General features: G+C 37.5%; 1 long non-coding RNA gene across 1 annotated transcript in view; it reads left to right on the top strand.

Annotated features, from left to right (window-relative positions):
* LOC309610903 overlaps positions 1-5,934 on the top strand; it is a 54,649-nt gene extending 48,715 nt beyond the window's left edge. The window contains exon 2 of the long non-coding RNA XR_014234221.1: positions 5,891-5,934. This is a non-coding gene — a long non-coding RNA (uncharacterized lncRNA). The remainder of the gene's footprint in view (positions 1-5,890) is intronic.
* The last annotated feature ends 8,693 nt before the right edge of the window (positions 5,935-14,627 follow it).

Genomic DNA, 14,627 nt, shown 5'->3' with positions numbered 1-14,627 from the left:
GGGATTGCTGGGTCATATGGTAGTTCTATTTTTAGTTTTTTAAGAAACCTCTATACTGTCCTCCATACTGGCTGTATCAATTTACATTCCCACCAACTGTGCAAGAGGATTCCCTTTACTCCACACCCTCTCCAACATGTATTGTTTGTAGATTTTTTGATGAAGACCATTCTGACTGGTGTAAGATGATATCTCATTGTAGTTTTGATTTACATTTCTGTAATGATTAATGATGTTGAGCATTCTTTCATGTGTTTGTTGGAAATCTGTATATCTTCTTTGGAGAAAAGTCTATTTAAGTCTTCTGCCCATTTTTGGATTGGGTTGTTTGTTTTTTTGATATTGAGCTGCATGAGCTGCTTGTAATTTGTGGAGATTAATCCTTTGTCAGTTGCTTCATTTGTAAATATTTTCTCCCATTCTGAGGGTTCTCTTTTCATCTTGTTCATGGTTTCCTTTGCTGTGCAAAAGCTATTAAGTTTCATTAGGTCCCATTTGTTTATTTTTGTTTTTATTTCCATTTCTGTAGGAGGTGGGTGAAAAAGGATCTTGCTGTGATTTATGTCATAGAGTATTCTGCCTATGTTTTCCTCTAAGAGTTTGATGATGTCTGGCCTTACATTTAGGTCTTTAATCCATTTTGAGTTTAGATTTGTGTGTGCTGTTAGGGAGTGTTCTAATTCCATTCTTTTACATGTAGCTGTCCAGTTCTCCCAGCAACACTAATTGAAGAGGCTGTCTTTTCTCCACTGTATATCCTTGCCTCCTTTATCAAAGATAAGGGGACCACATGTGCATGGGTTTATCTCTGGGCTTTCTATCCTGTCTCATTGTTCTATATTTCTGTTTCTTTGCCAGTACCATACTGTCTTGATTACTGTAGCTTTGTACTAGTCTGAAGACAGGGAGCCTGATTCCTCCAGCTCCGTTTTTCTTTTGCAAGATTGCTTTGGCTATTTGTGATCTTTTGTGTTTCAATACAAATTGTGAAATATTTTATTCTAGTTCTGTGAAAAATGCCAGTGGTAGTTTGATATGGATTGCATTGAATCTGTAGCCTGCTTTGTATGGTACAGTCATTTTCAAAATGTTGATACTTCCAATCCAAGAACATGGTATATCTCTCCATCTATTTGTATCATCTTTAATTTCTTTCATCAGTTTCTTATAATTTTCTGCATACAGGTCTTTTGCCTCCTTGGGTAGGTTTATTCCTACATACTATATTCTTTTTGTTGCAATGGTAAATGGGAGTGTTTTCTTAATTTCACTTTCAGATTTTTCATCATTAGTGTATAGGAATGCAAGAGATTCTGTGCATTAATTTTGTATCCTGCTACTTTACTAAATTCATTGATTAGCTCTAGTAGTTTTCTGGTAGCCTCTTTAGGATTCTCTATGTATAGTATCATGTCATCTGCAAACAGTGACAGTTTTACTTCTTTTCTGATTTGGACTCTTTTACTTCTATTTCTTCTCTGATTGCTGTGGCTAAAACTTCCAAAACTATGTTGAATAATAGTGGTGAGAGTGGGCAACCTTGTCTTGTTCCTGATCTTACTGGAAATGGTTTCATTTTTTCACCATTGAGGACGATGTTGGCTGTGGGTTTGTCATATATGGCATTTATTATGTTGAGGAAAGTTCCCTCTATGCCTACTTCTGGAGGGTTTTAATCATAAATGGGTGTTGAATTTTGTTGAAAGCTTTCTCTGCATCTATTGAGATGATCATATGGTTTTTCTCCTCCAATATTTTAATATGGTGTATCACGTTGATTGATTTGCATATATTGAAGAATCTTTGCATTCCTGAGAAAAACCCCACTTGATCATAGTGTATGATCCTTCCAATGTGCTGTTGGATTCTGTTTTCTTTGTGACATCTGTATCTGGTTTTGGTAACAGAGTAATGGTGGCCTTATAGAATGAGTTTGGGAGTGTTCCTCCCTCTGCTATATTTTGGAAGAACTTGAGAAAGATAGGTATTAGCTCGTCTCTAAATGTTTGATAGAATTCACCCGTGAAGCCCTCTGGTCCTGAGCTTTTGTTTGTTGGAACATTTTTTTTTTTTTAAACATCTTTATTGAAGTATAATTGCCTTACAATGGTGTGTTAGCTTCTGCTTTATAACAAAGTTAATCAGTTATACATATACAATATGTTCCCATATCTCTTCCCTCTTGCATCTCCCTCCCTCCCACCCTCCCCATCCCACCCCTCTAGGTGGTCACAAAGCACCGAGCTGATCTCCCTGTGCTATGCGGCTGCTTCCCACTAGCTATCTATTTTACATTTGGTAGTGTATATATGTCCATGACACTCTCTCACCCTGTCACATCTCACCCCACCCCCTCCCCATATCCTCAAGTCCATTCTCTAGTAGGTCTGTGTCTTTATTCCCGTCTTGCCACTAGGTTCTTCATGGCTTTTTTTTTTCCTTAGATTCCGTATATATGTGTTAGCATACTGTATTTGTTTTTCTCTTTCTGACTTACTTCACTCTGTATGACAGACTCTAACTCCATCCACCTCATTACAAATACCTCCATTTCATTTCTTTTTATGGCTGAGTAATATTCCATTGTATATATGTGCCACATCTTCTTTATCCATTCATCTGTCGATGGACATTTAGGTTGCTTCCATGTCCTGGCTATTGTAAATAGAGCTGCAATGAACATTTTGGTACATGACTCTTTTTGACCTATGGTTTTCTCAGGGTATATGCCCAGTAGTGGGATTGCTGGGTCGTATGGTAGTTCTATTTGTAGTTTTTTAAGGAACCTCCATACTGTTCTCCATAGTGGCTGTATCAATTTACATTCCCACCAACAGTGCAAGAGAGTTCCCTTTCCTCCACACCCTCTCCAGCATTTATTGTTTCTAGATTTTTTGATGATGGCCATTCTGACAGGTGTGAGATGATATCTCATTGTAGTTTTGATTTGCATTTCTCTAATGATTAATGATGTTGAGCATTCTTTCATGTGTCTGTTGGCCATCTGTATATCTTCTTTGGAGAAATGTCTATTTAGGTCTTAATCACAGTTTCAATTTCAGTGCTCGCGATTTGTCTGTTCATATTTTCTATTTCTTCCTGGTTCAGTCTTGGAAGGTTGTGAATTTCTAAGAATTTGTCCATTTCTTCCACGTTGTCCATTTTATTGGCATAGAGTTGCTTGCAGTAATCTCTCATGATCCTTTGTATTTCTGCAGTGTCAGTTGTTACTTCTCCTTTTTCATTTCTAATTCTGTTGATTTGAGTCTTTTCCCTTTTTTTCTTGATAAGTCTGGCTACTGGTGTATCAGTTTTCTTTATCTTCTCAAAGAACCATCTTTTAGTTTGATTGATCTTTGCTATTGTTTCCTTCATTTCTTTTTAACTTGTTTCTGATATGATCTTTATGATTTTGTTCCTTCTGCTAACGTTGGGGTTTTTATTGTTCTTCTTTCTGTAATTGCTTTAGGTGTAAGTTTAAGTTGTTTATTTGAGATGATTCTTGTTTCTTAAGGTAGGAATGTATTGCTATAAACTTTCGCTTTAGAACTGCTTTTGCTGCATCCCATAGCTTTTGGGTCATTGTGTTTTTATTGTCATTTGTTTCTAGGTATTTTTTGATTTCCTTTTTGATTTCTTCAGTGCTCTCTTGGTTATTAAGTAGTGTGTTGTTTAGCCTCCATGTGTTTGTATTTTTTACAGATCTTTTCCTGTAATTGATATCTAGTCTCATAGTGTTGTGGTCAGAAACGATACTAGATACGATTTCAATTTTCTTAAATTTACCAAGGCTTGATTTGTGACCCAAGGTATGATTTATCTTGGAGAATGTTCCAGGAGCACTTGAGAATAATATCTATTCTGTGTTTTTGTATGGAATGTCCTATAAATATCAATTAAGTCCATCTTCTGTAATGTATCATTTAAAGCTTATTTTCCTTATTCATTTTCATTTTGGATGATCTGTCCATTGGTGAATCTTGTATGTTAAAGTCCCCTACTATGATTGTGTTACTGTTGATTTCCCCTTTGATGGCTGTTAGTATTTGCCTTATGTATTGAAGTGCTCCCATGTTGGGTGCATAAATATTTACAATTGTTATATCTTCTTGGATTGATCCCTTTATATAGTGTCCTTCTTTGTCTCTTATAATAGTCTTTGTTTTAAAGTATGTTTTGTCTGATATGAGAATTGCTACTCCAGCTTTCTTTTGCTTTTCATTTTCATGAAATATCTTTTTCCATCCCTCACTTTTATTCTGTTTGTGTCCCTAGGTCTGAAGTGGGTCTCTTGTAGACAGCATATATAAGGGTCTTGTTTTTGTATCCATTCAGCCAATCTATGTCTTTTGGTTGGAGCATTTAATACATTTACATTTAAGGTAATTATTGATATGTATGTTCCTATTTCCATTTTCTTAATTGTTTTGGGTTTATTATTGTAGGTCTTTTCCTTCTCTTGTGTTTCCTGCCTAGTGAAGTTCCTTTAGCGTTTGTTGTAAAGCTGGTTTGGTGGTGCTAAATTCTCTTAGCTTTTGGTTGTCTGTAAAGATTTTAATTTCTCCATCAAATCTGAATGAGATCCTTGCTGGGTAGAGTAATCTTGGTTGTAGGTTTTTCTCCTTCATCACTTTAAATATGTCCTGCCACTCCCTTCTGGCTTGCAAAGTTTCTGCTGAAAGATCTACTGTTAACCATATGGGGATTCCCTTGTGTGTTATTTGTTGTTTTTCCCTTGCTGCTTTTAATGTTTGTCCTTTGTATTTAATTTTTGATAGTTTGATTAAGATGTGTCTTGGAGTGTTTCCCCTTGGATTTATCCTGTATGAGACTCTCTGCACTTCCTGGACTTGACTATTTCCTTTCCCATATTAGGGAAGTTTTCAACTATAATCTCTTCAAATATTTTCTCAGCTCCTTTCTTTTTCTCTTCTTCTTCTGAGACCCCTATAATTCGAATGTTGGTGCATTTAATGTTGTCCCAGACGTCTCTGAGACTGTCCTCAATTCTTGTCATTCTTTTCTCTTTATTCTGCTCTGCAGTAATTATTTCCACTATTTTATCTTCCAGGTCACTTATCCGTTCTTCTGCCTCAGTTATTCTGCTATTGGTGCCTTCTAGAGAATTTTTAATTTCATTTATTGTGTGGTTCATTATTGTTTGTTTGCTCTTTAGTTCTTCTAGGTCCTTGTTAAACGTTTCTTGTATTTTCTCCATTCTATTTGCAAGATTTTGGATCATCCTTACTATCATTGCTCTGAATTCTTTTTCAGGTAGACTGCCTATTTCCTCTTCATTTGTTAGGTCTGGTGGGTTTTTACCTTGTTCCTTCATCTCTGTGTGTTTCTCTGTCTTCTCATTTTGCTTAACTTACTGTGTGTGGGGCTCCATTTCACAGGCTGCAGGTTCATAGTTTCTGTTGTTTTTGTTGTCTGTCCCCAGTGGCTGAGGTTGGTTAAGTTGGTTGTGTAGGCTTCCTGGTGGAGGGGACTAGTGCCTGTGTTCTGGTGGATGAGGCTGGATGTTGTCTTTCTGGTGTGCAGGCCCACGTCTGGTGAGGTGGTTTGGGGTGTCTGTGGCCTTATTATGATTTTAGGCAGCCTCTCTGCTAATGGTTGGGTTTGTGTTCCTGTCTTGTTAATTGTTTGGCATAGAGTGTCCAGCACTGTAGCTTGCTGGTCGTTGAGTGGAGTTGGGTCTTGGCACTGAGATGGAGATCTCTGGGAGATTTTTGCCATTTGATATTATATGGAGCTGGGAGGTGTCTTGTGGACCAGCGTCCTGAACTTGGCTATCCCACCTTAGTGGCAAGCCGGGATGCCTGGCTGGAGCACCAAGAGCCTGTCCTCCATACAGCTCAGAATAAAGGGGAGAAAAGAAAGAAAGAAGATAAAATAAAATAAAATAAAGTAAAATAAAATAAAATAAAGTAATTAAAATAAAAAATAATTATTAAGAAAAAAAATTTGTTAAGTAATATAAAAAAAAAGGACAGACAGAACCCTAGGACAAATGGTAGAAGCAAAGCTATACAGACAAAATCACACACAGAAGCATACATATACACACTCACAAAAAGAGAAAAAGGGAAAAAATATATATATCACTGCTCCCAAAGTCCACCTACTCAATTTGGGATGATTCGTTGTCTATTCAGGTACTCCACAGATGCAGGGTACATCAAGTTGATTGTGGAGTTTTAATCCGCTGCTCCTGAGGCTGCTGGGAGAAATTTCCCTTTCTCTTCTTTGTTCGCACAGCTCCCGGGGTTCAGTTTTGGATTTGGACCCGTCTCTGTGTTTACGTTGCCTGAGGGTGTCTGTTCTTCGCTCAGACAGGACGGCGTTAAAGGAGAAGCTGATTTTGGGGCTCTGGGTCTCTCAGGCCGGGGGCAGGGTACAGTACAGATGTGGGGCGAGTCTGCAGTGACACAGGCCGGCATGGTATTGCACCAGACTGAGGTGTGCCGTGTGTTCTCCCAGGGAAGTTCTCCCTGGATCACGGGACTTTGGCAGTGGCGGGCTGCACAGACTCCTGGGAGGGGAGGTGTGAAGAGCAACCTGTGCTTGCACACAGGCTTCTTGGTGGCTGCAGCTGCAGCCTTAGCATCTCATGCCTGTCTCTGGGGTTCGTGCTGATAGCCACGGCTAGCACCCATCTCTGGAGTTCCTTTAAGTGGCGCTGTTAATCCCCTCTCCTCACGCACCAGGAAACAAATAGGCAAGAAAAAGTCTCTTGTCTCCTCAGCAGCTCCAGACTTTTTCCCGGACTCCCTCTCATCTAGCTGTGGCACACTAGCCCCCTTCAGGCTATGTTCATGAAGCCAACCCCAGTCCTCTCCCTGGGATCTGACCTATGAAGCCCGAGCCTCAGCTCCCCGCCCCCACCCGTCCCGGCACGTGAGCAGACAAGCCTCTAGGGCTGGTGAGTGCTGGTCGGCACAGATTCTCTGTGCGGGAATCTCTCCGCTTTGCCCTCCACACCCCTGTTGCTGTACTCTCCTCCATGGCTCTGAAGCTTACCTCCTCTGCCACCCACAGTCTCTGCCCATGAAGGGCATTCCTAGTGTGTGGAAACCTTTCCTCCTTCACAGCTCCCTCCCACTGGTGCAGGTCTCATCCCTATTCTTTTTTTTTTTATAATTTTTAAAAAAAATTTTTTTTTTAATTCCCATTTTTTTTTAAGTTTTTCATTTTTATTTATTTATTTATTTATTTATTTATTTATTTATGGCTGTGTTGGGTCTTCGTTTCTGTGCGAGGGCTCTCTCCAGTTGCGGCAAGCGGGGGCCACTCTTCATCGCGCTGCATGGGCCTCTCACTATCATGGCCTCTCCCGCTGCAGAGCACAGGCTCCAGACGTGCAGGCTCAGCAATTGTGGCTCACGGGCCCATCCCTATTCTTTTGTCTCTGTTTTTTCTTTTTCCTTTTCCCCTACCCATGTACGTGGGGAGTTTCTTTCCTTTTTGGAGGTCTGAGGTCTTCTGCCAGCATTTAGTAGGTGTTCTGTAGGGGTTGTTCCACATGTAGATGTATTTCTGATGTGTTTGTGGGGAGAAAGGTGATCTCTGTGTCTTACTCTTCCGCCATCTAAGAATTACACATTTTTAGTGTGGCTGTAAGGGAGTGCGAGGAAGACAAATAACTAAATTGTTTGATTAAAGGAGAATAAAAAATATTTTAGCTCAAATATAAGAAAAAAAATAGTACAGGCAAGAAAAGGGCACTGCCAAAAGATAGGATGGATTTTCCTGAAAGAAAATGGGTGCAGGGAAATATAGGTCGTAGTTAGAGGAAATCTTGTAAAGAGAGTTCAAACATAAAACAGGGTGTTAGATTGGATATTTTAAAACATTTCTTACATCTTTTAAAGGAGGAATTACAGAGACAGAAGTGAGATAGTTGATTGTTTGAAGATTTGAGGATAGAAATGGAGTAAGAAATAATACTTATACCATAAAGTCATTTGGGATTTTATGTGGAGACTTAAAAGTTTAATTTCACTTCTTTTAAACTTTATATTTTTTGTTTTCTCTTTATATTACATCCTCACTGTACTTATTTTTTTTCAACTTTTATCAATTTGCCATTTATCATTTTTTTTTTTTTAGAAAGATATTTCCCATGTATTTCTTCTTTAGGTCTTTTTTAAAAATTTATTTTTATATTTATTTTTGGCTGTGTTGTGTCTTTGTTTCTGTGCGAGGGCTTTCTCTAGTTGCGGCAAGAGGGGGCCACTCTTCATTGCGGTGTGTGAGCCTCTCACTATCGCGGCCTCTCTTGTTGCAGAGCACAGGCTCCAGATGCGCAGGCTCAGTAGTTGTGGCTCACAGGCCCAGTTGCTCCGCGGCATGTGGGATCTTCCCAGACCAGGCCTCGAACCTGTGTCCCCTGCATTGGCAGGCAGATTCTCAACCAGTGCACCACCAGGGAAGCCCTGCCATTTATCATTTAACATAGGATTGAGGAATTTAAAAATTTCTGTTTTATGTCTGGCAAAATTAAGAGAATTAAGTAGCCACCCCCTCCCACTGCTGCTGTGTGTGTGTGTGTGTACATGTGTGTGCAATAAGACTGAAATTTCAGAACTCCAGGAACAATTTAAAAGATATTATTCCATATCAAAGGCTAGTTTTTAAAATACCTAGATATTATTGTCACAATATCACTTTCTGCCTGATGGTGGGCCTCTTCAAGAGGCAGAAAGTAGAAGGAATTGGCTTCACCTTCCAGCTGAGCCCTTGCATGGACTCATGCATCACTGAGCCAGTGTGGAAGGGAGTATTCTGAGTCATTTTATTTCTTTACTTCCAGTATAAATTATGATTCATTATAATGTTTCTGATAGGCAGAACAATGCTCTCCCAAGATATATGTCTCTTAACCCCAGAACCTATAAATATACTATATTACATGGCAAAGGGAAATTAAGGTTGCAGATGGATTTAACCTTCCTTGCTAATCACTTGACCTCAGAATAAAGAGAGTATCCCAGATTATCCAGGAGGGCCAAGGTAATCACAAAGGTCTTTAAAGTGGAAAAAGAGGCCAAGGAGAGTCAGAGAAATAATGTGACTCAAGAAGCAGGGCCAGAGAGATACTATGCTGCTAGGTATGAAGATAGAGGAGGAGAGCCACAAGCCAATGAATGTAGGCATCCTTAAGAAACTTAATAAAGCAAGGAAACAGATTCTTTCCTAAAGCCTCCAGAAAGGAATGCAGCCCTGCTGACACCTTGATCTTAACCCAGTGAATTCTGGGTCAGGACTCTGACGTCCAGCAATGTAAATTAGTATTGTTTTATATTCCATATACATTTTAAACCACTATATTTATGTAATTTGTTATGGCACCAATAGAAAACTAGTACAACATCCAATCATAACTCTCTTTTCCTTCTTTGGGATACAAATGTACATACTTAAATGCACAAATGATACGATTTCACTTTGAGACAGTTATATATATATATTTTTTAACATCTTTACTGAAGTATAATTGCTTTAAAATGGTGGGTTAGTTTCTGCTGTATAACAAAGTGAATCAGCTATACATATACATATATTCCCATTTCTCTTCCCTCTTGTGTCTCCCTCTCATGCTCCCTATCCCACCTCTCTAGGTGGACACAAAGCAGCGAGCTTATCTCCCTGTGCCATGCATCTGCTTCTCACTAGCTATCTATTTTACATTTGGTAGTGTATATATGTCCATGTCACTCTCTCACTTCATTCCAGCTTACCATTCACCCTCCCCATGTCCTCAAGTCCATTCTCTACATCTGCGTCTTTATTCCTGTCCAGCCCCTAGGTTCTTCAAAACCATTTTTTTTTATTCCATATATATGTGTTAATATACGGTATTTGTTTTTCTCTTCTGAATTACTTCACTCTGTAGAACAGTCTCTAGGTCCATCCACCCTATTGCAAATAACTCAACTTTGTTTCTTTATATTGCTGAATAATATTCCATTGTATATATGTGCCACATCTTCTTTTTCCATTCATCTGTCAGTGGACACTTAGGTTGCTTCCATCACCTGACTATTGTAAATAGTGCTGCAATGAAAATTGTGGTATGTGGATATTTCTGAATTATTGTTTTCTCAGGGTATATACCCAGTAGTGGGATTGCTACTGGGTCCCACTACTAGGCATATAGTGTGTCATATGGTAGTTCTATTTTTAGTTTTTTAAGGAACCTCCATACTGTTCTCCATAGTGGCTGTATCAATTTACATTCCCACCAGCAGTTCAATAGGGTTCCGTTTTCTCCACACCCTCTCCAGCATTTATTGTTTGTAGATTTTTTAATCTTGGCCATCTGACCGGTGTGAGGTGATACCTCATTGTAGTTTTGATTTGTATTTCTCTAATGATTAGTGATGTTGAGCATCCTTTCATGTGTTTGTTGGCCATCTGTATATCTTCTTTGTAGAAATGTCCATTTAGGTCTTCTGCCCATTTTTGGATTGGGTTTCTTGTTGTTTTGATATTGAGCTGCATGAGTTGCTTGTATATTTTGGAGATTAATCCTTTGTCAGTTGCTTCATTTGCAAATATTTTCTCGCATTCTGAGGGTTGTCTTTTCGTCTTGTTTATGGTTTCTTTTGCTGTGCAAAAGCTTTTAAGTTTCATTAAGTCCCATTTGTTTATTTTTGTTTTTATTTCCATTTCTCTAGGAGGTGGGTCAAAAAGATCTTGCTGTGATTTATGTCATAGAGTGTTCTGCCTATGTTTTCCTCTAAGAGTTTTAGAGTGTCTGGCCTTACATTTTGGTCTTTAATCAATTTTGAGTTTATTTTTATATATGGTGTTATGGAGTGTTCTAATTTCATTCTTTTATGTGTAGCTGTCCAGTTTTCCCAGCACCACTAATTGAAGAGGCTGTCTTTTCTCCATTGTATATTATTACATTCTTTGTCATAAATTAATTGACCTGAGATGCATGGGTTTATTTCTGGGCTTTCTATCCTGTTCCGTTGATCTATATTTCTCTTTTGGTTCTAGTTCCATGAAAAATGACATTGATAGTTTGATAAGGATTGCATTGAATCTGTATATTGCTTTGGGTAGTATAGTCAGTTTCACATGTTGATTCTTCCAATCTAAGAACATGGTATATCTCTCTATCTGTTTCTATCATCTTTAATTCCTCTCATTGGTTTCTTATAGTTTTCTGCATACAGGTTTTTTGTCTCCTTAGGTAAGTTTATTCCTAGGTATTTTTTTCTTTTTGTTACAATGGTAAATGGGAGTGTTTTCTTAATATCACTTTCAGATTTTTCATCATTAGTGTATAGGAATGCCAGAGATTTCTGTGCATTAAGTTTGTATCCTGCTACTATACCAAATTCATTATTTAGCTCCAGTAGTTTTCTGGTAGCATCTTTAGGATTCTCTATGTATAGTATCATGTCATCTGCAAACAGTGACAATTTTACTTCTTTTCTTATTTGGATTACTTTTATTTATTTTTCATTTCTGATTGTTGTGGCTTAAACTTCCAAAACTATGTTGAATAATAGTGGTGAGAGTGGGCAACCTTGTCTTGTTCCTGATCTTAGTGGAAATGTTTTCAGTTTTTCACCATTGAGAATGATGTTGGCTGTGAGTTTGTCATATATGGCCTTTGTTATGTTGAGGTAAGTTCCCTCGATGCCTCAAACTTTCTGCAGAGTTTTTATCAAAAATGGGTTTTGAATTCTGTCAAAAGTTTTTTCTTCATCTGTTGAGACGATCATATGGTTTTATCCTTCAATATGTTAACATGGTGTATCACATTGATTGATTTGCATATATTGAAGAAACCTTGCCTTCCTGGGATAAACCCCACTTGATCATGATGTATGATCCTTTTAATGTGCTGCTGGATTCTGTTTGCTAGGATTTTGTTGAGGATTTTTGCATCTATGTCCATCAGTGTCTTGGCCTGTAGTTTTCTTTTTTTTGTGGCATCTTTCTCTGGTTTTGGTATCAGGGTGTTGCTGGCCTCATAGAATGAATTTGGGAGTGGTCTTCCCTCTGCTATATTTTGGAAGACTTTGAGAAGGATAGGTGTTAGTTCTTCTCTAAATGTTTGATAGAATTCACCTGTGAAGGTATCTGGTCTTGACATTTGTTCCTTGGAAGATTTTTAATCACAGTTTCAATTTCAGTTCTTGTGGTTGGTCTGTTTATATTTTCTATTTCTTCCTGGTTCTATCTCAGAAGTTTGAGCTTTTTAAAGAATTTGTCCATTTCTTCCAGGTTTTCCATTTTTTTGGCATATAGTTGTTTGTAGTAATCTCTCATGATTCTTTGTATTTCTGCAGTGTTAGTGTTACTTCTCCTTTTTCATTTCTAATTTTGTTGATTTGAGTCTTCTCCCGTTTTTTCTTGATGAGCCTGGCTAATGGTTTATCAATTATGTTTATCTTCTCAAGAACCAGCTTTTAGTTTTATTGATCTTTGCTATTGTTTCTGTCATTTCTTTTTCATTTATTTCTGATCTGATCTTTATGATTTCTTTCCTTCCGCTAACTTTGGGTTATTTTTGTTCTTCTTTCTCTAATTGCTTTAGGTGTAAGGTTAGATTGTTTATTTGATGTGTTTCTTGTTTCTTGGGGTAGGATTGTATTGCTATAAACTTCCCTCTTAGAACTGCTTTTGCCACATCCCATAGGTTTTTTGCCATTGTGTTTTCATTGTCATTTGTTTCTAGGTATTTTTTGATTTTCTCTTTGATTTCTTCAGTGATCTCTTGGTTATTAAGTAGTGTATTGTTTAACCTCCATGTGTTTGTATATTTTACAGATTTTTTCCTGTTATTGATATCTAGTCTAATAGCATTGTGGTCAGAAAAGATACTTGATATGATTTCAATTTTCTATAATTTACCACGACTTGATTTGTTACCCATGATATGATCTATCCTGGAGAATGTTCCATGAGCACTTGAGAAGAAAGTGTATTCTGTTGTTTTTGGATGGAATGTCCTATAAATATCAATTAAGCTTATCTTGTTTAATGTATCATTTAAAGCTTGTGTTTCCTTATTTATTTTCATTTTGCATGATCTGTCCATTGGTCAAAGTGGGGTATTAGAATCCTCCACTATTATTTTTTTACTGTCGATTTCCCGTTTTATGGTTGTTAGTATTTGCCTTATGTATTGAGGTGCTCTTATGTTGGGTGCATAAATATTTACAATTGTTATATCTTCTTCTTGAATTGATCCCTTGATCATTATGTAGTGTCCTTTGTGGCTGTTGTAATAGTCTTTATTTAAAGTTTATTTTTTCTGATATGAGAATTACTACTCCAGCTTTCTTTTGATTTCCATTTGCTTGGAATATCTTTTTCCATCTCCTCACTTTCAGTGTGTATGTGTTCCTAGATTTGAAGTGGGTCTCATGTAGACAGCACATATATGGGTCTTGTTTTTGTATCCTTTCCGCCAGTCTCTGTCTTTTGCTGGAGCATTTAATCAATTTATATCTAAGGTAATTATCGATATGTATGGTCTTATTACTATTTTCTTAATTATTTTGGGTTTGTTATAGTAGGTCTTTTCCTTCTCCTGTGTTTCCTGCCTAGAGAAGTTCCTTTAGCTGGTTTGGTGGTGCTGAATTCTCTTACTTTTCTTGTCTCTAAAGGTTTTAATATCTGCATTGAATCTGAATGAGATCCTTGTTGTGTAGAGTAATCTTTGTTGTAGGTTTTTCCCTTTCATCACTTTAAATATGTCCTGCCACTCTCTTCTGCCTTGCAGAGTTTCTCCTGAAAATTCAGCTGTTAACCTTATGGGGATTCCCTTGTATGCTATATGTTGCTTTTCCCTTGCTCCTTTTAATATTCGTTCTTTGTATTTAATTTTTGATAGTTTAATTAATATGTCTTGGCATGATTCTCTTTGGATTTATCCTGTATGAGACTCTCTGCACTTCCTGGACTTGACTATTTCCTTTACCATATTAGGGAAGTTTTCAACTATAATCTCTTCCAATATTTTCTCAGTCTCTTTCTTTTTCTCTTCTTCTTCTGGGACCCCTATAATTCGAACGTTGAAGCGTTTAATGTTGTCCCAGTGGTCTCTGAGACTCTCCTCAATTCTTTTCATTCTTTTTTCTTTAATCTGCTCTGCAGTATTTATTTCCACTATTTTGTCTTCCAGGTCACTTATCCGTTCTTCTGGCTCAGTTATTCTGCTATTGATTCCTTCTAGAGATTTTTAAATTTCATTTAATGTTTTGTTCATCATTGTTTTTTTGCTCCTTAGTTCTTCTAGGTCCTTGTTAAACGTTTCTTGTATTTTCTCCATTCTATTTCCAATATTTTGAGTGTTTATTTAATGTGTTGTTCATCATTGTTTGTTTGTTCTTTAGTTCTTCTAGGTCCTTGTTAAACGTTTCTTTTATTTTCTCCATTCTATTTCCAAGATTTTGGGTCATCTTTACTATCCTTAGTCTGAATTCTATTTCAGGTAGACTGCCTATTTCCTCTTCATTTGTTTAGTCTGGTGGGTTTTTACCTTACTCCTTCATCTACTGCATATTTCTCTGTCTTCTTATTTTTCTTAACTTACTGTGTTTTGGGTGTCCTTTTCACAGCCTGCCGGTTCGTAGTTCCCATTGTTTTTGGTGTCT

Source organism: Balaenoptera borealis (assembly GCF_965194805.1).
Source record: "Balaenoptera borealis genome assembly, chromosome: 14".
In the NCBI taxonomy this organism is placed as follows: Eukaryota; Metazoa; Chordata; class Mammalia; order Artiodactyla; family Balaenopteridae; genus Balaenoptera; species Balaenoptera borealis.
Note: the sequence above shows the minus strand (reverse complement) of the source record. Positions and strands in the feature narration are given on the sequence as shown.